Source organism: Budorcas taxicolor, chromosome 8 (genome assembly GCF_023091745.1).
Source record: "Budorcas taxicolor isolate Tak-1 chromosome 8, Takin1.1, whole genome shotgun sequence".
Classification (NCBI taxonomy): Eukaryota; Metazoa; Chordata; class Mammalia; order Artiodactyla; family Bovidae; genus Budorcas; species Budorcas taxicolor.
The window spans coordinates 83,099,342-83,108,340 of NC_068917.1; the positions used below are offsets into that span (position 1 = coordinate 83,099,342).

At 42.2% G+C, this 8,999-nt stretch overlaps 1 non-coding gene across 1 annotated transcript; it reads left to right on the top strand.

Annotated features, from left to right (window-relative positions):
• The first annotated feature begins 384 nt into the window (after positions 1 to 384).
• On the top strand, positions 385 to 456 carry TRNAC-ACA (transfer RNA cysteine (anticodon ACA)). The gene has a single exon. It is a non-coding gene; the product is annotated as a tRNA-Cys (tRNA).
• The last annotated feature ends 8,543 nt before the right edge of the window (positions 457 to 8,999 follow it).

The following is an 8,999-nucleotide window of genomic DNA, read 5'->3' on the forward strand; positions in this document are numbered from 1 at the left end:
TGTATATTGTCACCCTGCTTATTTAACTTATATGCAGAGTGCATCATGAGAAACGCTGGGCTGGAAGAAGCACAAGCTGGAATCAAGATTGCCAGGAGAAATATCAATAACCTCAGATATGCAGATGACACCACCCTTATGGCAGAAAATGAAGAGGAACTAAAAAGTCTTTTGATGAAAGTGAAAGAGGAGAGTAAAAAAGTTGGCTTAAAGCTCAACATTCAGAAAACGAAGATTTTAGCATCTGGTCCCATCACTTCATGGGAAATAGATGGGGAAACAGTGGAAACAGCGTCAGACTTTATTTTTGGGGGCTCCAAAATCACTGCAGATGGTGATTGCAGCCATGAAATTAAAAAATGCTTACTCCTTGGAAGGAGGGCTTCCCTGGTGGCTCAGTGGGTAAAGCGTCTGCTTACAATGCGGGAGACCCAGGTTCGATCCCTGGGTTGGGAAGATCCCCTGGAGAAGGAAATGGCAACCCACTCCAGTACTCTTGACTGGAAAATCCCGTGGATGGAGAAGCCTGGTAGGCTACAGTCCATGGGGTCACAAAGAGTCGGACACGACTGAGCGACTTTACCTTCCCTTCCCTTGGAAGGAAAGTTATAACCAACCTAGATAGCATATTGAAAAGCAGAGAGATTACTTTGCCAACAAAGGTCCGTCTAATCAAGTCTATGGTTTTTCCTGTGGTCATATATGGATGTGAGAGTTGGACTGTGAAGAAAGCTGAGTGCTGAAGAATTGATGCTTTTGAACTGTGGTGTTGGAGAAGACTCTTGAGAGCCCTTTGGACTGCAAGGAGATCCAACCAGTCCATTCTGAAGGAGATCAGCCCTGGGTGTTCTTTGGAGGGAATGATGCTAAAGCTGAAACTCCAGTACTTTGGCCACCTCATGAGAAGAGTTGACCCATTGGAAAAGATTCTAATGCTGGAAGGGATTGGAGGAAGGAGGAGAAGGGGCCGACAGAGGATGAGATGGCTGGATGGCATCACTCACTCCATGGATGTGAGTCTGAGTGAACTCCGGAAGTTGGTGATGGACAGGGAGGCCTGGTGTGCTGCAATTCATGGGGTCGCAAAGAGTCAGACACGACTGAGCGACTGAACTGAACTGAACTATAAATGATAAGCAATTAAGGTTTTGACTTTTTTTTTTTCTGTCTGCAGAACTTCTCTTTGAAACTCCATTTAAGTGTATTTTTATCAATGCAAAGTTTATAAAGGATTTGGGGTGGGATGGAGGGAATGTTAGACCTTAGTTCACACATGAGTACAAAGATAAGATCCTCAAATCATAACTCTTCAGGGGGAAAACAAATCCCAGAATACCATGTTTCTTTACTCAGGTAGAATTCCAACAGATTGAAGTAGATGACCCAGTGTCATCTGCTGGATATCCCTATACATCCATTCTAACTCAATTTGAGTGACTAGAAAATCCAAAATGCATCTTAGTAGAAACTTTTCCTGGTAGATTCAGTGTTAAGTATTACTTTATGTAGAGTGTTCATACTGAGATTTCAGGTCCTACTAAAGACTATTGCATAGACCTACTATTTCATAGGAAAAAAAGTTCAGTGTATGCATGGTTCCTACAATTCCTTTCAAATTCTTAATTGGTAGTATCCATAATTGTGCATCCCAAATGAATACCACATTGTTCTTCATCCATTATCCCTGTCAAATGGATTAGATGGAATAATCTTTTAGAACAAGAGGGAAAGTAGCAACTGTAGCAAGCAAGCAAACACACACACACACACACACACACACACACACACACACACACACACAATAGTGGGAGGAGAGGAGACTATGTTGTTAAAACTCCAGGAAGAACTCACTCACAACGATGTCTGTCTCACGAACTCCCTGAAGGAGCTAAGTTTTCCATGGTCCTCCCCAGTCTTCAGGAACATTTCAAGTATGTCAAGTTTCTAATATTCTGCCAGTTTCAAAAGAAAATTCACCAGAATGAATCACCTCATTAAGAAAACCTGGGCCAGGCCTATGGGAGGTACAGGGAAGTATTTGGCATAATTTCTGCCATCATGTAAATTGTAAAAGGCCAGGACCAAAATATGCTCAAATGGCATGACTCAGATAACAAATAGCACAATTCCAGAGAAGTGATGTAAGCTGAAATTGTATGACAAGATTTTACTGAGAAAGTAGATCATAAGCCAAGTCTTAAAAAGTAAAATAAAAAAGAAAGGATGTAGACACATGGTGCGGAGAAGAAGGAACATGCCTGGTAAGGAAACATTTGTGACATCTTAAATGGTTTCCTGCACTCCAGCCTTGCTTCCTGCCATCCATACTGCATATCACAGTCACGATGATTGTATCAGACATTAAGTGTGATTCCCCAGTATCCATCCCTTCCATCTCCTATCAGGGGAATTTATCCCAGCTCAAGGGTAGTAAAACTGACTGAAACCAAATTCTAGTAAATAAAGTCCCCAAATATTCTCCATATTCTTAAAATCAAAAGGCCAAGATTTCTCTCTAATTGGACAGAATAAGCGGGTATGTAGCATGTTAAGAAAACCAGAGGGAACTAGCCTTAGGATGGCATTGAAACTGAATGATTGATAGAACCCGGATCTCTGACAACTTTGCTAAGCCACCTAGTCATACAACTCTGAACCCCACATACCTCTGGCCTTCTGGTTACCTGAGCTTCTCTACTCTGTTCTATTTCATTTCATTTATTCTAGTCTACTCTTTTTTCTGTTTTAATCTAGTCAAAACCTAATTAACTTTATAATCCACACATGGATCATGACCTAGAGTTTAAAAAACACTGTACCACAGCTTTCAAATGTCCAAAAACATAAAAGAATGACTATATAACTGTGAATAATTGTATATTTAATTGTGTGAAATATTACAGAGTTTTGTATTAATCAATCAATATATTAAGATTTTAAAGGGACGTTACTTTTCTCTATTTCCAAGTATAATCTGATGTTCTGAGAAGTTGCATGCTGCAGACCCTGTGCGGATATTCACTCCCTGGAACTCTGCTTTCCAGATTTCTCTTTCCCAGGAAGAGAGACCAGGACTCTTCCTCTGTAGGAAGCACAAGCCAGTGGAACAAAGTCCAAGCTCCTTTGCTGACTTGACTAGCCCTTCAGGACCAAGCCCTTCCTCATGGTATTCTAGGGACACTGGAAAACCAGACAGTAGAATTCAGACTTAAAGTTGTAGAGAAGAAAAGGCTGCTGAAAGTCACATACATGAAAGTTGCCGGTTGAAATCAACACATGGATAAATTGAAATCAGGACTTCTGATAAATTTAGCTTATCAGAGAAAAAGGAGTGACTGATTTGAAAAGACAAAACTAAGGGAAGAGGGAACATTTAAAAATAAATAAATGAAGCATCTAGACGATTCCAATAGTGACCCAGGATTGAGAGGTGAGGGCGCAAACAGAGGAAACACCTTGGTAGAGACTGTCACCAAGCCTTCTGAGGCACTAATGCCCTAGAATGATTGGTTACACTAATATAATAGGCAAGGCCATCCTGGGATGTTCCTCCAGTAGATGGAGGACTTTCAAGCCAAGTCAAATTAGGGATGAGAGGTAGATCTCAGTACATTTAACCTGAAGAAGAGGAATTCTCCTGGGAGAAAAATGTCATCAGCTTTTAGAGCTGGATCCAGTTAGCAGATATTAATTACAGACAGATTACTATTCAATATTAGGAAGACACCCTTAATTATTTTAGTTATATTCAATCAAATGTGTGACTACTGAAAGAACAGAGTCCTCTGTCATGGAAGGTATTCAATGCTGATGCTTACCTGGATTTATGTATCAGGAAAATGTTGAGTTGGAGGCTAACAGCAAGCCACCACAGAACAGGCACTGCACCAGTGACCCAGAATTCAGCAGAGGCCCCAGTATGTGGCTGGTAACCAAACACCTCTGGTTAAATGAAGTGTGTCCAAGCCTTCTTTTCAACTGTTTATCGATTCTATGAAGTCCTGGGAGAGGACAGGGGTTGGGGGGGAAAGCACAGCATACTTTTAGACAATAAATAATTGATACAGTTCTTTAGGAAATCCTTTCAAATATTTCAAGGCCACATTTCCACTGAGCACATACAATGGCCAGTTCCACAGCCGCTGACTTGGTGCATTACCTACTGTAACAAACAAGCATAACATTTCAATTACTTGATGTGACAAAAGGTTATTTTTGCAGATATAGAGGCAATGCAAGTGATCGTGGTAAATAAGCCATTCTCCTCTACCTGGGATTCAAGACACAAGCTTCTTCTATCTCACAGCTCTGCCTTCTTTTAAGGCCTTAGAGTCATTAGCATGGGAAAGGGCTTAAAGGGGCAGAAATGAAAAGATTTTATGAGCCAAGCTTAGACATGGCACACGTATTCTGCTCCCACTGCATGGAGAGTTTTCATTCACACCTAAATACAAGGGTGATGGAGCTATAGTGCATCTGGTATAAAGGTGGGCAGAAAATAGTGTCGGTGGACAGCTAGTAGTCTCCTCTGCTATAACCATGTGCATGCACAGATCACACACAATCCCCCACAGAGTGCCACCTGTGAAAACAACTATTTTAAAGGTTAAATTTTTAAAAACCCATGCCCAAATCAAGCATCTAACGATAAGCTAATAAACTTCTCAGTGATCCCACCACAATATTCAGAAAACTGCCAGAGGCACATCACAAGAGTTTATTTTCCAAGCAGACTTGCTCATCTCTGTGTCAGCTGGCATTCTGAAGCCAATTGCTACACTTAATACTGTTTGCAAGTCTTCCTTTGAATGTTGAAAAGGATGGCACCTCAACCAGTACCTCAGATGACACTTTCTAGTTTTTCAACTTCTCTTATTTAAAAGGTTCTTTAACACCTAGCCAATGGGTCCCTCTTTCTGGCATCAAGCCAAACCATTTTGTTCATGTCTGTCAGCGGGCATGGGCTGCCATGCCAATAAAAAGAACAGCAAGATCAAACATGAGAAAGAATTAATGCCTTTGCATACCTGTCTCCTGGCTTTTCTGGTGTGGAGTGATGGACACATTCTTTCTCTGTTACATCTGAGCTACAGCCAGGACAACAATATCTTCAGCATTCTTGGGAAGTCAGCTGAGCCACCTACCTCTCACCCAGCACCCCATCAACTTGGGCCTAATAAGGCATTATTTTCTCTACACTAAAGACCAGTTACACTTTTATTAGTAATTTATCAACCACCTCTCCTTTAGTAAGATGACTTTTTTTGGCTTTGCTTTTTGTTTTGAAGTCTTTCTTCCATTTGATCGTCAGGGCCAGTATTTTTTGTTCTTAACAACAATGCCCTTCTTTCATGGAGCTGCTGCTGCTGCTGCTGCTAAGTCGCTTCAGTCATGTCCAACTCTGTGCGAGCCCACAGATGGCAGCCCACCAGGCTCTGCCATCCCTGGGATTCTCCAGGCAAGAACACTGGAGTGGGTTGCCATTTCCTTCTCCATTCATGGAGCTACTGAATTTTTATATAAAAAACTTTGATTTATCATTCTAAAACATCTGGTTGTGAATTATTTCTTTCTGTTCAAATCGTGATTGATTTGCCTCCTTCAGCTGCCTATTCTCAGAGTTCAGTTTATTCCCCTCTCTCTGGTGTCCCTTATAGATTTTCTTTATTTTTTAAAACAAATTTTACCGGAGTACCTTGATCTTCCGGGCTCAGCCATAAAGAATCCATCTGCAATGCAAGACACAAAGATTCCGTCTCTGGGTCAGGAAGATCTCCTGGAAAAGGAAATGGCAACCCACTCTGATATTCTTGCCTGGGAAATCCCAGAGACAAAGGAGCCTGGTGGGCTACAGTCTATGAGGTTCCAAAAGAGTTGGAAATGACTTAGCAACTAAGCAACAACATAGATATTTTACAATATTGTGTTAGTTTTTGGTGTACAGCAAATTGAATCATCTATACATACATATATATCCCCTTTTTCTTTGATTTCCTTTCCATTTAGGTCACCACAAAGCGCTGAGTAGCGTTCCCTGTGCTCCATGGCAGGTTCTCATCAATTATCTATTTTATACAAAGCAGTGTATATATGCCAATCCCAATCTCCCAGTTCATCTCACCTCCCTTTTCCCCCTTTGATGTCCAGACATTTGTTCTCTACATCTGTGTCTCTATCTCTGCTAGGCAAAGAGATTCATTTGTTTCCACGTGTATGCATTAATATACAAGATTTGTTTTTCTCTTCTAACCTACTTCATTCTGTATGACAGTCTCTAGGTTCATCCACACAATTTCATTCCTTTGCCTGCTCTTGTTTCTCTTCACCCCTGGACTCAAGTCAGATTAATGGGAAACCTTGAACAGTTGTAACCTCAGGCAAGTGCAGATTCCTGCTGGTGAGGTGGCCAGCTTGTGTGAGGCACCAGAAAAAAAAAAAACAACAAACAAAAAAAAGCCTCTATTCCCCAGAGTATGTTCAGCAGAGAGAGAGCTACCTTTACCCAGCCTCGTGGGAAGACAAGAAGGCAGCACACGAGGCATCTCCTCCTGCAGGTCCAGAAGCCAGGAAGCCCAGAGGTCCTCGGAGGATTACATGCAAGGGAGGCACAGCTCAGACCTCTGGGTGCCATGGAATCCTACACCCTCACTCAGACATCCAGGATCCTACCCAGGCTGCAAAGTCCTGCACCTGCTCAGCCTCCTCTGACCCGTGGCAGAGCCCGAGGATCACAGCTTTCCTGTCTTGCTCACTAGCAAGTCCAGGAGCCGTGCACCTGAGACAGCCATTAGGTGATCTTGAGGAGTAGACAAGGAGGGCATCAGAAGTGCTCCCTCATGGCCAACTTCCCAGAACCTCCTCCATTAGACGCTATGTTCAGAATCTTAAAATTCTTCCTGATAAGGTATTCTTGTTCTCTTATCTCATTTAAAAGTGGCATTTGGCTGCAATTCAAGTCTTTTAGCCAGGACTCTTGAGAACCAAGAGAGAATTTTTTTAGGATTGAGGAATGGAGGACAAAAGACCTTTTCTTCTGACAACTTGATTTTGTTTCAGGAATCTATAGGGCTTTCAGCTAGGCACTGGTGTTTCTCTGCCTCCACATCTCTGTCTCATGGAGATGGCCTGAGAACACTAATTGCTTGGCCAGGGCAAGTTAAGGGGAAATAGTTATCAGAAAGCCAATCATTATTGTGAACAGGAATACCACAGGTATTGATAGTAATAACACTCCCTCACACTATTGTGCATTACCGTATGCCAGACCTTCTTTGAAGGAAGTATTTTCTATGGGGAATGCCATCAAATTATCACAAAAACCCCTAATCCCTAATCCACTTTGTTGATACAATAGCAAGGCTAAGAAACATTTCCAAGAAAGATAATGTGAAATTCTCAACATCCTAAATAAGTAGTAGGAGTCGCCCCTGCTCTTAATTTTTGTTGCCAAGTATCTTCATTTGGACTATAAAGAAAGATGAGCCCCCAAAGAATGGATGCTTTTGAACTGTGGTGTTGGAGAAGACTCTTGAGAGTCCCTTGGACTACAAGGAGATCCAACCAGTCCATCCTAAAGGAAATCAGTCCTGAATATTCATTGGAAGGGCTGATGCTGAAGCTGAAACTCCAATACTTTGGCAACCTGATGCGAAGAGCTGATTCATTTGAAAGACCCCGATGCTGGGAAAGATTGAAAGCAGGAGGAGAAGGTGACGCATAGGATGAGATGGTTGGATGGCATCACCGACTCAATGGACATGAGTCTGGGTAAACTCTGGGAGTTGGTGATGGACACGGAGGCCTGGCATGCTGCAGTCCATGGGGTCACAAAGAGTTGGACATGGCTGAGCAACTGAACTGAATCTTCACTCAAGGCTTCCCAGGTAGTTCAGTGTTAAAGAATGCACCTGCCAATGTAGGAAAGGCAGTTTCGATCCTTGGGTCAAGAAGATCCCCTGGAGAAGGAAATGACAACCCACTCCAGTATTCTTGCCTTGGGAATCCCATGGACAGAGGAGCCTGTTGGGCTACAGCCCACAGGGTTGCAAAAAGTCAAATACAACTTAGCAACTAAACAGCAACAGCAACAGCATACAAATCAGTAATCTTATTACTATTTCTCAATATGAAATATTAATTTCAAAAAAGAGAGACATGATTTCATCACTTTCAAAGTGAGTATACACAAATTTTATGAAAAAATGTGAATATCCTACCACCAACTGACATCACATCACAGGGAAGTTTTGCTTTCAGGAATCAATTGTTGCAGGGTATAAGCTGTCAAAAGTGTTTCCCTCCAGAAAAGAGGAACAGAAGTTGGATCTAGGTTCAAAGCTAGAGCCCAGTGCATGTGGCCTGCTCATGTCCCTTCTGATTTCAAAGGGATTCCACCCATCCGGTGCCAGCTACCTCTTCCAACTCTGAACATGATAATGACCAAAGAAGCTACATGCTGTGATGGTGACAAATCACACAAATCCCGGGAAAGAGTAACACACAAAATCCCTCATCATTCTGTCTTTTAGCAGAGAGTTCTATGCTTATCTTCTAGAGCCAGGCTGCTGATTCTGATTTCTAGGTCCACATTTTACTAACTTAATAATCTGGAGCAATTTATCTAAGTCTCCAGCCCTCAATTTGCTCAGCAAAATGGGGATAGTAACAGCTGAAAGAGTCATGAAGGATTAAACAAGATGACACATGTAACTACTCAGAATAAATGAAGCTCACTAAATGCCAGGTCTTATTAGTGAGCAATTACTATGTTCCAGGCATGTGTTAGTGCTGAGAATAAATGTTACCAGAGGCACCCCATCAGTCCCACCATCCCCATGCTTCTCTGCAGCTTGGCTTTGCCATTCCTGCCATCACAAAAATACTGCTCCCCTTGAATCAGGTCACCCTTGTGTCTTGCTTTGGCTCAAGTGTCACTGTATGACTTCCAGGCAAGGCCTTAAGAGACCTTGAACTTTTCGTTTGTGCCCTCCTGGAAGCCA